Source organism: Pongo pygmaeus, chromosome 5 (assembly GCF_028885625.2).
Source record: "Pongo pygmaeus isolate AG05252 chromosome 5, NHGRI_mPonPyg2-v2.0_pri, whole genome shotgun sequence".
NCBI classification, from domain to species: Eukaryota; Metazoa; Chordata; class Mammalia; order Primates; family Hominidae; genus Pongo; species Pongo pygmaeus.
The window spans coordinates 32413383-32427558 of record NC_072378.2 but is presented as its reverse complement, the minus strand read 5'-3'; the positions used below and the strand labels follow the sequence as shown (position 1 = coordinate 32427558).

At 50.0% G+C, this 14176-nt stretch overlaps 1 protein-coding gene across 3 annotated transcripts in view; it reads left to right on the top strand.

Moving 5' to 3' along the window:
* Positions 1–3867: 3867 nt before the first annotated feature.
* TNXB (tenascin XB) overlaps positions 3868–14176 on the top strand; it is a 94089-nt gene continuing 83780 nt past the window's right edge. For 2 of the 3 annotated variants that reach the window (XM_063666062.1, XM_054493196.2), the window contains exon 1: positions 3882–4116. The gene's annotated coding sequence lies outside the window, so the exon portion shown is untranslated. Of the gene's footprint in view, positions 4117–14176 lie in introns of all 3 variants that reach the window. The other variant, XM_063666061.1, reaches the window with a different exon arrangement.

The window sequence follows — 14176 nt, the reverse complement described above, 5'->3', positions numbered from 1 at the left end:
GGATCCCACCTTTTGTTCTCTGTCATCCCTGACCTCATCATCCCTCCCTTCCTCTTTCTAGACTTCTTTCCTGCCTTTCTTTGCTCTCTACCTCATTAGCAGTTATCACGACCTCTTTTTGACTCATTATTCATCGCTGTTTTTTTCTTTTGTATCTTCCCCACCCCATCCACTGCTTCACTGTCTTAAATTTTTTTTTTTAATTTAAAAATAGAAGTGGGGTCTCACTATGTTGCCCAGGCTGGTCTTGAACTCCTGGCCTCAAGCAGTCCTCCCATGTTGGCCTCCCAAAGTGCTAGGATTACAGGCATGAGCCACCGTGCTGGCCTTATTTAAAAAAAATTTTTTTTTTTTAAATTCACTGTCTTTTTCCTTTGTTTTTCTTGGTCTTCGCATCTGCTGCTGCCACTGACCCTGTGCTTGTCTCCTCCCTTTTTCATGCCGCCCCCTTTCTATTTCCCATTCTGCTCCCTCGTCCACATTTCTTGCCCCTTTCCATTATTTCCTCTCTTTTCCCCCACTTTGGTCCTCTCCTCCTCCTTCCTTCCCCCACTCCCTTTACTTCCCACACCAGTTCTCCGTCCTCTTCCCAGCTGTGGGGGCCAGCACTGGGGAGCCTGATGTTTGCCTCATCGTTCTGCTATGGCTTCTGGATACAGCACATCTGGATTCCGGGGCCCAGATGTGTGGTTGCCACAGCGACCTGGGTCCCTCTGGTAAATACAGGCGCCCACCCGCCTCAGAGCAGAGAACAAAACAATTGTGTGACTTTCTTTTGTCACGAGATAGAAATGTCCTTCCTCCTCCCTTCTCCCCACACCCATGTCTCTAGGCAAAGGAAGTTTTAAGGGTCCAAACCCTTCTTTCTGAGGCTCCCTTGCCCCCTTTTCAGCTGTAGCCTCTTAGTTCTCTCCCATCTTTCATCCTGGGCTCTGTCTTTACATTCTGTGTTCCCCATCCTCACCCCACCCCCAGTTCTCAATAATGGAATGTTGACCACCCCCTTCCCCATCTGATGCCGTTTCTTCTAAGTGAATCTACACAATAACTGGATGCAGAAAAGTTTCAAAAATCTGGATTCTCCACCCTTCTTTGTACAAGTGCTTCAAAGAAGCCACTTCGTTAGTTTGTTCCCTAAGTCTTCAATCCTTTCCTTTCCTGGAGTTGTTTGGGGAGGAGAGCGAATACAGGCTTAGGAATCAGAACACCTGGGTGAGACCCACCTTCACCACTACTGGCTTAGCCCCTTGAACAAGACCCTTAATGTCTATGAGCCTCCATTTCCTCAGCCACAAAGTGGGATTAATGCCCGCACTGTGTAGGAAACTGTTTTGTAAACGGAAGCCCGGCACAAGTGTTTTCTATCTTTCCCCTCTCTGGGACTGCTTTCTTGGACCGCAGCCCCTGGCATCTCTTGTTCCCCTGTCTTCATCCTTCAGGTCCTTGCCCTCAATTGCCCTTACTCTTCTGTGTCTGCCTTCTCTCCTCCCTATCTTTCCTTTCCTTTTCTCTATCTTTCATCCCTTTTCCTCCTGAGGTCAGGACAGGAACTTGGAGGATCATTCAAGGAGGGAGGCTCAGAGCTGAAGACACAGGGACTGAGGTTACAGAGAACAGCCGGAGCTTGTGGACAGTTCTGGGCAACACTGACCTTTCTACCCACCACCCAGGACACCTCAGTGAAGCCAACCCCAGCTCTGACCACTGGGCTTCCCTGCCTTCACGCCTGGGCTCCTTACCCTTTCCCCGTCCTCTCTCCCAGTCCTTTCACATTTCAGTGTTGACTGGCATTTATTGGTCACCTACACTATGCAAGGTTTGGTGCTTTTCTTACAAGATGTGAACATATAAGACATGAGCTTCTCCATGAGCCTGGAAACCAAAGGGTGAATCAAATGGTAAACAAAGATAATTTCAGAACCTGAAACTATATCTGCTAAGCTTCTAGTGGCTTCCCCAAATGCTTTATAAGCTTGTGTACATCTGGAATCCCACATTTCTGTCTGAGACCCCAACAGTGGGCTTCCAGAACATCCCAGGACCATCCTTGCTGTCTTCTCTGGGGTCCCTGGCCACTCTCTGTGCCAAATGTACTTGTGTTGACCATTCTTCCTAAATAATAAAGCCAGGACGTAGGGCATAGGCACATGCGCGTGCACACACACTAAAGGATATGACCATGGAACAGAAATCTGAAGGTGTCAGAGGAAATTCATACCCTGTGTTCTGCCCTCTGTGTGTGATGCTGTCTCCAGACCCTCCCTCATCCTATCACTGCAGTGCTCCCCACCTCCTGCCAGGAGATCCTTGGGAAGCTGCTACCTACTGCTGGCTCTGGGGGCTTCAGGCCAAGGCAGAGGAAGGAAGCTGAGCCTGGCTCTGTCCAAGATGCTGACTTCATCCTCCCCATCAAAGCCAGGAAAAAAACAGCCACACACACCCAGACACACGGACACACACGGGGACGCCCACGCGAAAGCCCATGTGTGCCTTTGCCCTCGGCCACATGGAGCTTACTAGGCATCTGGCCACAGCCACATGCAGTGCAGGCACGTCCTGACCCGGGAACACCACACACCTGCCACCATGGGGATCTGACCTGGTGTGCAGACACCTGGGCCGCCACCCATGTGGCAGAATCAAGCACATACGGGCTCCTTCACATCCCTTTCACCTGTGACTTGGCCAGGTTACATCTCAGTGGTGAGGTCTGTAGCGGGATAGAGAGACTCAGTCGTCACTGTGAAGCTGGGGTAGTGGGTTCCCACTCAGCTGGGATATTTCTCCTCTGTAGCAAAGTCTCTTTTTCAGCTCCTTGTCAGGGCAGCACATGGGGAGATGAAGCCAGGGAAACACCCAACAGACTTATGTGGGGTGTGTCTGTCTCCCTGTCCCCCATGTCCTCTGGCTGTCAGTCTTCTGCCTGGGACCAGAGACAGAGTGCCCGTTTCCTCCAGCCCCTACCTCTCCCCACCTCTGTTCCTGCTCCGCTGCAGCACCCAGGCACCAGCCCCCCACCCTGCTTTCCACCACTTCACCCTCTATTCAGGTGACCCACCCTTATATTTGCCTCCTGCCTCTAGCCCTTTCTTCAACCCTAAACCTTCCTCCTAACCTTCAGGCTTTCCTTCCTTGTCCCCCCTCAACCCCAGCTTCCTCCCCAAGGCTCTATGTCCCAGTGTTCACCCAAGCCCTTGCCCTGCCAGTGCCCAGGCCTCACCTGCTCTTTCTCTAGGGACTTGCTGAGGTAGGAGAATGCAAAAGGGGCAGTGACAGGACAGGGACTGAACAGAACAGACAGCAGGAGTGGCTCGGGGACGGGATAAGCAGAGAAGATAGAAATGGTGGGACTGGAGCAGGGTGGGGACTTGGGGTCCCAGAGACGGTCCCAGTTGGAGAAAGAGGTTGCCTCTTGCCTCCTGCCCCCTGCCCCTGCTCCCTGCCCCGGACTGCCAGGGGAGAACTGGTGAGAGGATGAGGGAGCCAGCACTGGGTGATAGACATGGGGTGTGATCCAGAGATCCAAGCTAGAGCAGTGGCTGGGAAGAGATGGGAGGGGAGCATGGGGGAGGGAGGGGAAGGGGGCTGGCCACGAGGAAGGATATAGGCTGAGAGGAAACCACTGGGGTCAGAGAGGAGGGGCAGCAGGTGGAGAAATGGTGGGGAAAAAAGAAGTGGCAGGAAGGGTGGGGGATGTCAAGTTGGGCAAAAATTAGGGTGAGTTAAAAATGGCATAGGGAAAGGACATGGGAGGTAAGACCAGGGCTGGGGGTTGAGATGAGGGTATGGTGAGACACTGATGCTAGACAGGGAGTGGGGGCTGGGGTGGGGGCAGGAGAAGAGGAGGGGTGGCATGTGGGAGGGCCTGGGAGGGGTGGGAGGACCTGCCCTATCTCCGCTCCCCTCCCTGACCTCATCCTGGTCCTCCCCTTCTCCTCCCCTGCTCGCTGCAGACTCCCTCCTCACTGTCGCTGCCGAGATCCACAGTCGGTTGTGGCTCTGCCCCTGTTGCAGGGGACAAGTGAGGGAGACTTCCCTGTCCTGCCCTGAGACGCCGCCCTCCCGGGGTTGGGGACAGAGCAGGTGCAGAGGCACTGCAGCTGCCCGGTTGCCCAGGTAAGGAACAGAGTTCTGGGGAGACCCAGAAGGAGAGGCAAGGGATTTCTCGCCTATCCCCACACCCCAGGTGAAGGTGTGGCAGGTGAGCTCTCAGCAGTGCTTCCAGAGCAAGGACTTCTCTTCAGGACAGAGGACATAGGAGCATTCGCTGGGAACCAGGCTCTCTGTGAAGGAGTGTCTGGGAGGAGAGGGTGGTATGTGTGTGTTGGGGTGGGCGGTGTATGTCAGGGTTTGGATGGGATGCAGACAACTGAGAGGGGCTGGGAACAAACCAAGGGACTCCGGGAGTCAGACGGTGGAACCAGGGTAGAGGTGGTTATTGGTGAGGTGAGCCCCTGGGCCCTGGAGGTGCTGGGGCTAGCGGGAAGATACGACTAGGCTGAACTGGTGGCCAGCTGAACTTCGGAAGGAAAGTGCTTGCAGAATCCCAAGTGTCGGGCTGGAGCAGCTGAGCCCAGGCTCTGGGGGCTCCAGGCTCCAGGAGGTGCCAGAGGGTGCTTCTTTGGGCATCCAAATGGGGACTCCCTAGGTGGCAGCGTGAGAGTTGCAGGGAGGGAGGTCTGGGAGATCTCTTTAGGAAATACTGAAATGGGACAGTCAGGACTCTCAGGTCTGGGAAGTGCACAGAGCCTGCAGAGAGGATCCTAAAACTTGTTCTTGGCCAGAGCTCTGCACTCATGACTCACGGTTCAGCAGGGCTGGGATGGCTGAGAGATGCCTCTGGGAGCACAGGGGCTCCGTCTTCACTCTGTGCCCCTTCCAGGCTCCCTTTGCCTCTGTCCGTCTGAACCCGCGCTCTCCCTCACCCTGCCACCCCCGCCCCCCACCACTAGTACACGTGACACGCCCCGGGTGGGGCGGGCGGGCCCCTTATCTCGCCTGGAAAGAATTTAATGGCATAGAAACAACTGGAAGTGGAACTGAGAGGAACTACTGGGAAGCAACTCGGAAACACCACAGCTGCTGCCTGCCCCGCCCCTGCTTCCCGCATCTCCAGCCCCTCCTCTTTTCCCTGACCCTGCCTCCAAGTCCTTGGGGACCCAGCACCTCAATTCCTCAAACTTCCTTTGCTCACTCCAGACCTAGCCACTAGGTGCAGGACCAGAAACTGCCTTCTTGTCTCTCATTGCACCCCTAACCATTTTCAACTGGGGTCCGGAAATCCTTTCTCTTCATTTTTCCATTCCCAGGCCGATTAGCTCCCCAGAATAAGGGGCATCTGGATTCCCCAACCTACCCCTCCCTGACACCTCTTTCCCACCTGGTTCCAGCCCAATATCTGGGACCCCCACATTCCCTTTTTAGTCTCACTCCTAGAATCCTTCCACCTTCACCTCTCATTGCCAGATTCAACTGAGGGTGTAGCAGGAGGGTCAGAGGGAGGCATGGGGGCGGGACCAGAACCCCCATCTCTGGAACATCTCTTATGGAAGCCAGCCCCTCTCCCCACCCCTTGGGACCTATACAGTCCCTAATGAGCAAAGTGTCAAAGTTGGCTACAACACAAAATACCCAGGAAGCTGAGTCACAGTTTGGGAAGATGCCCCCATCCCTGCCAGCCCTCCAACTGTGGGGAGGGTGCCAAGAGGGTGAGGCCATATCTCTCTCCAGACACACACTGCAGAGAACCACCCCAGACATAGTGGCAGGGGGAATGGTGAAGGGGAGACACAAGAGACACCTAATTCTTTGCTTGCCCAGTACTGAGAGAAGAGCAGAATTATTCCAGGAGCTGGAATGGGGAGCTGGAGGGGTGGGTGGTGGCAACAGGGCAGGGAGGGAGATTGGGAAGGAGCCTCTGGGTGTGTGGTCAATGGAGGCTGCTCTGCTCTTCTAGACCAATCTCACCAGCTTTCCAGAAAAGCTGGTGAGCTCTCTTCACTCCTTCCTGGTGCAAAGACTCTCTCTGCTTTCCCCCACTGTGCAGGGAAAGATGAGGAATCCACTTACGTGGGGAGGGGCACTGGACAACTCACAGAGGCCTCCAGGGGTATGGGGAAGTATGGTGGAGGCCATGTGTCTGCTGCTCCCCACTGGGGAAGGGCCTCCTGCTTGGTTCCTCTCACACCATCCAGGTTCCTTCACTCACAGAGCTGCCCTCGGAGCCACCAAGCAATCAGCCTTCTTAGGCGTCACCCAATGACTAGGTGTGGAGGAAACCTGAAGGGGAGATTGGGTGTGTGTGCGTGTGTGCATGGGCACCCATATGTGTACCTGCAAGGATGCAGGTTTTGGGGGTGCATTTGTGTGTCTGTGCAGGTAAGTTTGTACTTGTGGATGAGCACACATTAATATATTTGTAAGTGTACATGTGTACACATATTTGTGCAAGCACTCCCAGGGTGTGGGAGTGATTTGCATGGCCTTAGACACAAAGTGACAGGATTTGAGGGTCGGTCAGAGCCCATCTCTTACCCAAGGCTACACTCCAGGCTGAGAGAAGGGCTGGGGAGACAGGAAAGGGCAGCTCTCTGTATGCCGGGCCTCTCGGCCTGGGCTTTCTTGGGTGGGGAGCCTCTTGGTGTGGAAACATTCTGTCCCTGTTCAGCTCCCTTTCCATCTCTTGCTGGCTGGTAGCAGAATGTGATGGCTGGTAGCCCTGAAAACTCCTTTTTCTCTGATCCAGGAGAAAAGTTTAAGAGTAGAAAGCCAGAAGATGTGTGTGTGTTGGGTAGATGTGTGTGTGTTGGGTAGAGGTGTGTGTGTGTCACAGTCACCTCCGCCTACCTGTGACACATCCCCCACTCCTCACCGGTCAGCATTTCCACACCCACCCTGCCCTCCTCCTTTCCCCAGCCTCTGGTCTGGAAGAGCTGGGCACCTTTCAACATCTCTCCTCAACTCTTCACCTTAGCTGAATCCTGACTGGCCCCCTCACACTCCTGTTCGCCATAGCCCTGTCTCCTGTCTCATCCTGGGACCCCCCACCACCTTTCCTCTCACCTCTTGTCTCTGTGTGCTCCCCAATCCCTGCCTCAGTAAGCTCCACAAACACATACAACTGGGTAACCGTCATCCAGATCAAGAAACAAGACACCTTTAGCACCCCAGAAGCCCCCCGCCATGCCCCTACTAGTCACTACCCCCTCAAGAGTATCACATTTCTGACTTGGAGCACTAGAGATTAATGTTGCCTCTCCTCAAACTTCTCATAAATAGAACTATCCAGCATGCTCTTTCCTGTGTCTGGCTTTTGTTCAACCTCATCTTAGTAAGACCCATCACACTACTGCATATAAGTATAGTTCATTCCTGGTTTATTTTATTCCATGGTGTGAATAAACCACAATTTATTTAATCTATTCTACTGATGTGAAATGTTTGAGTAGTTCCCAGTTTGGGGCTATTATGAGCTATGTTGGGTATATTCCTAGGAGTGGAATTGCAGGGTCATAGGGTTTGCATGTGTTCACCTTTAGTACATTTAGTAGATTCTGTCAAACAGTTTTCCAAAGCGCTTGTACCATCTGGTCCTGCCAGGATCTGCCCTGGCCTGGCCTTTGATTCTGCCTCTGCCCTGGTGGCTGTGTCTAACCAACTTCCAGTCCCAGACACTGTCCGTGGTCCTAGCCCTGACCTTGGTCCTGCCCTTGGTTCCAGCCTTAATGCTAGTCCTGCGTTTAAATTGAACTTTTCATTCATTCATATAGTCGGTAAATATTTATTGAGCATCAATTATGTGCCAGATGCAGGGATACAGCAGCCAAGAAAAAAAAAAAGGTGCCATGCCTGCCCTCGTGGACTTTATAGTCTAGTGGGCAAGAAAGTAATAAAATCATCTCACAGTATATTTATTATTACTTTGGACTTCAAAAAAAATTTATTTATATATGATTGCAAATTGTTATAAATGCTACACGTGAGAATGGCATGGTGCTGTGATCTCATATGATAGGAGGACCTGACCTGGTCAGGAAAACTTCCCTGTGAAAAAAATGGCGGGCTGAGACCTGAAGGATGAGAAGGCCAAGAGAGAAGGGAACAGTGTTCCACACGGAACAGCGTATACAAAGGTCTGGGGTTGGGGATGGGCACAGAGAGTGTGAGGGACTTGAAGGTCAGTGGGGCTGGAATGGAGGGAGGGAGGGAAATGTTATGGGTGGTGAAGTGGGGGCAGGGGACACATGATGGTAGGGCTGTTTGTCAGCGTTCTAAGAGAATTTGGAAGGGAGACACTGAAGCATTTTGAGGAGAGTGACATCCTGATTGCGTTTGTGAGACTGTAGAGGGCAAGAGTGGAAGCAGAGGGAAGAGTCAGGGCTGGACACAGTGGCTCATGCCTGTAATCCCAGCACATTGGGAGGCTGGGGTGGGAGGATTGCTTGAGCCCAAGAGTTCAAGGCCAGCCGGAGCAACACAGAAAGATCCTGTCTCTGCAAAAAAAATTAAAAATTAGCTGAGCATGATGGCACACACCTGTAGTCCCAACTACTCAGGAGGCTGAGGTGGGAGGATTGCTTGAGCAACAGGAGGTCAATGCTGCAGTGAGCTGTGATCGCACCACTGCACTCCAGCCTAGGTGACAGAGTGAGACCCTGTCTCAAAAAAAAAAAAAAAAAAAAAAAAGCAGCCAGGAGGCAATTGCAGTTGTCAGGCAAGAGGCGGATGGAAGCTTGGATTAGAATGAAGGTAAGTGGGAGAGAAGGAAACGAATTAAAGAGATGCTTGTGAGAAAATACAGGTAGATACAAGGAAATATGGTAGCCTTGAATGGGCTATTAGGTTTCTGGCTTGTAAAGCTGGATGAATGGCGGGGCCCTGAGCTTCAATGGGGAATTCGGAGAGGGGATGGGATACAGGAAGGTGACCGTGAATTCAGGTTACAGGCATGGTGAATTTGAGGTGCCCAAGTGGAGATGCCAAGTAGGCAGGTGGATATATTGCCATGGAGTGAGAGGAAGATGACTGGGGTGTTTTACAAATTGGTGTATAGTTTGGAAACTGAAGTCATGAGTCTGGATGAAGGTACCAGGTGGATGACTAGAGCAGTAGGTCTATTAATTTAGTAGAAATTTGTTGCACATTACAATCATCTGGGGAGCTTTTAAAAATACTGAATAAAATTCAGTTACTCGGTCATTCTAGTCACATCTCAAGTGTTGCAGAGCCTCATGTCCCTCCTGGCTACCATATTGGTCAGCGTGGATACAGAATGTTTTAAAAGAGAAGGGCCAGGTGCAGTGGCTCACGCCTGTAACCCCAGCACTTTGGGAGGCCGAGGTGGGCAGATCACCTGAGGTCAGGAGTTCAAGACCAGCCTGGCCAAGATGGTGAAACCTCGTCTCTACTAAAAATAAAAAATTAGCTAGGCATGGTAGCAGGCGCCTGTAGTCCCAGCTACTCGGGAGGCTGAGGCAGGAGAATCACTTGAACCCGGGAGGCAGAGGTTGCATTGAGCCAAGATCGTGCCACTGCACTCCAGCCTGGGTGACAGAGTGAGACTCCAACTCAAAAAAAAAAAAAAAAGGAAAAGAAGAAGATGCGGTGAACTGTGTCCAGTGATTTTGAGAGAAGTCAAAGGTCAAGCAAGATGAAGACAAATGTCCCTTAGATTTTGTGGCACCGAAGTCATTGGGAAGCCCTAGAGGGAGCTGTTTGGTAGGTTGGAGGGAGTAGAGTGGATTGAGGCACGCATGGGCTATAAGGAAATGTAAACATCAAATACAAATAAATCTTGACAGCTGTGGCCATGAAGTAGAGGAGAGAAATATGTGGTGGCTGGAGGGGGTGTGAGATTGGGGAAAGGTTTTTTAAGGTTTAATTTTTTTTTTTTTTTTTAAGACAGAGTCTCGCTCTGTTGCCCAGGCTGGAGTGCAGTGGCACAATCTCAGCTCACTGCAACCTTTGCCTCCCAGGTTCAAGCGTTTCTTCTGCCTCAGCCTCCCAAGTAACTGGGATTACAGGCACCTGCCACCATGCCCAGCTAATTTTTTTTTTTTTTTTTTTTGTATTTTTAGTAGAGACGGGGTTTCACCATGATCGCCAGGCTGGTTTTGAACTGCTGACCTCAAATGATCCGCCCACCTTGGCCTCCCAAAGTACTGAGATTACAGGCATGAGCCACCACACCCAGCCATGGTTCAATTTTTATACAGCAAAATGCAAAAGTCTTAAGTGTGCAGCTCAATGACTTTTTGAATATGTATATATCTGTGTAACCACCCAGATTAAGATACAAAATATTTCCAGAAATATGACTCCTTCCGGTCAATAATCCCTACAAGTAATCCAATCCTGTCTTCTAAAAGCAAAGATTAATTCTGCCTGTTCTTGTTTGTTTGTTTGTTTGTTTGTTTTTTGAGATAGAGTCTTGATCTGTTGCCAGGCTGGAGTGCAGTGACATGATCTTGGTTCACTGCAACCTCTGCCTCCGGGATTCAAGCAATTCTTTTGCCTTAGCCTCCCAAGTAGCTGGGACTACAGGTGTGTGCCACCATGCCCAGCTAATTTTTGTATTTTTAGTAGAGACAGGGTTTCACCACGTTGGCCAGGATGGTCTCCATCTCTTGACCTTGTGATCTGCCCGCCTCGGCTTCCCAAAGTGCCGGGATTACAGGCATGAGCCACTGCACCCAGCCTCTGCCTGTTTTTGAACCTCATATAAACAGCATTATTAAGAGTGTTTTCTTTTTTCTTTTCTTTCTTTTTTTTTTTTTTTTTTTGGTAGCTCAGGAAGGGTATATAAGAGCATAAGAGTGTTCTCTTTCTGTGTGTGGTATTTTTTGCTCAGCACTATGTGTGTGAAATTCACCCATGTTGCATATAGCAATAGGGTATTTTTTATTGCTGTATAGTGTTCCGTTGTGTGACTGGCACAATTTATTTATCCACTTTATGAATGGACACTTGAGTTGCTTTCAGTTTTAGCTAATATAGGAATAAATCTCATGAACATTATGGTCTACGTCTTTTGGAAGAACTATGCAGTCATTCCCACTGGATATTTAGTTATAGATATCTGGGTTATAGACTATATGTTTTAGCAGATACTACCAAACAACTTTCCAGTGTTTGCATTAATCTATGCTCCCACTTGCAACAGATGACAATTCCAGTTGCTTCACATTCTTGCCAATATCAAGCAATGACAGCCTGTTTGAAGAGGGACAAGCATTCTGGAGGATATTTAGTGGCATCTCATTGTGGTTTTAACGTACATTTACCCGATAGCTAGTGATTTTGTACATCTTTAAAATGCTTCTTGGAGCTGGGTGCAGTGGCTCACACCTGTAAGCCCAGCTACTGTGGAGGGTGAGGCAGGAGGATTGCTTGAGGTCAGGAGTTCAAGGCCAGCCTGGGCAACATAGCAAGATCCCATCTCTACAAAAAATTTAAAAATTAGCCAGGCATGGTGATGCCCATCTGTAGTTCCAGCTACTCTGGAGGCTGAGGCAGGAGGATCACTTGAGCCCAGGAGTTTGAGGCTGCAGTGAGCTGTGATTGTGCCACTGTGCTCCAGCCTGGGTGACAGAGGTAGAGTTTATCTTAAAATAAAATGAAATAGGGTGGATGTGGTGGCCCACGCCTGTAATCCTCATAACTTTGGGAGGCCAAGGCAGGCGGATCACTTGAGGTCAGGAGTTTGAGACCAGTCTGGCCAACTTGGTGAAACCCTGTCTCTACTAAAAAAAAAAAAAAAAAAAAAAAAAAAAATGCTGGGCGAGGTGGCTCATGCCTGTAATCCCAGCACTGTGGGAGGCCGAGGCGGGTGGATCATGAGGTCAGAAGATCGAGACCATCCTGGCTAACACGGTGAAACCTCATCTCTACTAAAAATACAAAAAAATGAGCCAAGCGTGGTGGCGGGCTCCTGTAGTCCCAGCTGCTCAGGAGGCTGAGGCAGGAGAATGGCATGAACCTGGTAGGCAGAGCTTGCAATGAGCCGAGACGCACCACTGCACTCCAGCCTGGGCGAAAGAGCAAGATTCCATCTCTACAAAAAAATGAGCTGGGCATGGTGGCGCATGCCTGTATCCTAGCTACTCCAGAGGCTGAGGTAGGAGAATCACTTGAGCCCAGGTAAAATAAATAAAATGTTTACTGGCCCTTTGGCTATATTCTTTTCTGGAGTACCTGTTTGTCTTTTGCCAATTTAAAAAACTGGGTTTCCTGATTTTGGCTTGTTTTGTTTTGCAGAGTTTTTTTTTTTTTTTTTTTTGAGATGGAGTTTCGCTCTTCCTCTCAGGCTGGAGTGAAGTGGCATGATCTCAGCTCATTGCAACCTCCGCCTCCGGTTTCAAGCGATTCTCCTCCTCAGCCTCCTGAGTAGCTGGGACTACAGGTGCCCGCTACCACGCCCAGCTAATTTTTGTATTTTTAGTAGAGACGGGGTTTCACCATGTTGGCCAGGCTGGTCTCGAACTCTTGACCTCGTGATCCGCCTGCTTCAGCCTCCCAAAGTGCTGGGATTTCAGGCGTGAACCACCACACCCAGCTGCCTTCTTATTCTCTTAATGATGTAATTTGATGACCTGAAATTTTGTTTTGTTTTTTTCTTTTTCTTTCTTTTGAAACAGAGTGCCAGCTCTGTTGCCAAGGCTGGAGTGCAGTGGCATGATCACAGCTCACCACAGCCTCGACCTCCCAGATTCAAGTAATCCTCCCACCTCAGCCCCTGAGTAGCTGGGACTACAGGTGTACCACCACACCCAGCAAATTCTTTTTGTTTTTTATAGAGACAGAGTCTCACTATCTTGCCCAGGCTGGTCTCCAACTCCTGGGCTCATGCAATCCTCCCACTTAAGCCTCCTGAAGTGCTGGGATTACAGATATGAGCCACTGCACCCGGCCTATGGTTAGATTTTCTGTGTGTTTTACTTAAGAAATCTTGCGGCTGGGTGCGGTGACTCAAGCCTGTAATCCTAGCACTTTGGGAAGCCGAGGCGGGCGGATTGCCTGAGTTCAGGAGTTTGAGACCAGCCTGGCCAACATGGTGAAACCCTGTCTCTACTAAAAATACAAAAAATAGCTGGGTGTGGGGGCAGATACCTGTAATCCCCGCTACTCAGGAGGCTGAGGTAAGAGAATCACTTGAACCTGGGAGACGGAGTTTGCAGTGAGCCGAGATAGCACCAGTGCACTCCACTCTGGGCAACAGAGCGAGACTCAGTCTTAAAAAAAAAAAGAAATCTTGCTTACTCCAAGGTCAGAAATTTTTTCTTCTGTAAGATATTGCTATGAAAGATATTGCTTTACTTTTCTTATTTAGGTCCTGGGTTCATCTCAAATTAATTTCGGTATGTCAGACATAAGGTGGAGAATGACTGTTTTTTTTTGTTTTGTTTTGTTTTGTTTACTTCGGGATGTTGGATTGACCCAGCACCAGTAACTAAAAAGACCCTCCTTTCTCCTCTTAACTGCAGGGACACTTTTGTCATTAATTAGGTGACCACATATGTGTGGGCCTGTTTCTGGGCCCTATTCTGTTTCATCTGTCTATGCTTGCACCTTTAAAATAAGTCTTGATGTTTGATCGTGTAAGTCCTGAGGAAGAGGATTTTTGTTTTTTTTTCAATTGGAGATATTTGAGCAAGGATCCAGTTGAGAGTGAGGAGTTGAATAAAAAAGAGAGAGAAGCCAGGCATGGTGGCTCATGCTTTTAATCCCAGCTACCTGGGAGGCTGAGGTGGGAGGATGGCTTGAGCCCAGGAGTTCAAGTCCAGCTTCAACCAGGGGGTTGAGCAAGATCCTGTCTCAATATTAGAAAGAGGTAATGCGGTGACTCATGCCTGTAATCCCAGCACTTTGGGAGGCCGAGGCGGGCACATCACTTGTGGTCAGGAGTTTGAGACCAGCCTGCCCACAAGGTGAAACCTGATTTCTACTAAAAATACAAAAATTAGCTGGGCATGGTGGTGGGCACCTATAATCCCAGCTACTCAGGAGGCCGAGGCAGGAAAATCACTTGAGCTAGGAGACAGAGGTTGCAGTGAGCCAAGATCGCACCACTGCACTGCAGCCTGGGCAACAGAGTAAGATTCCATCTCAAAAAAAAAAAAAAAAAAGTGAGAGAGAGAGGGAGAAGATAATCTGCACTTTAAGGTTTCTTAGAAGACAG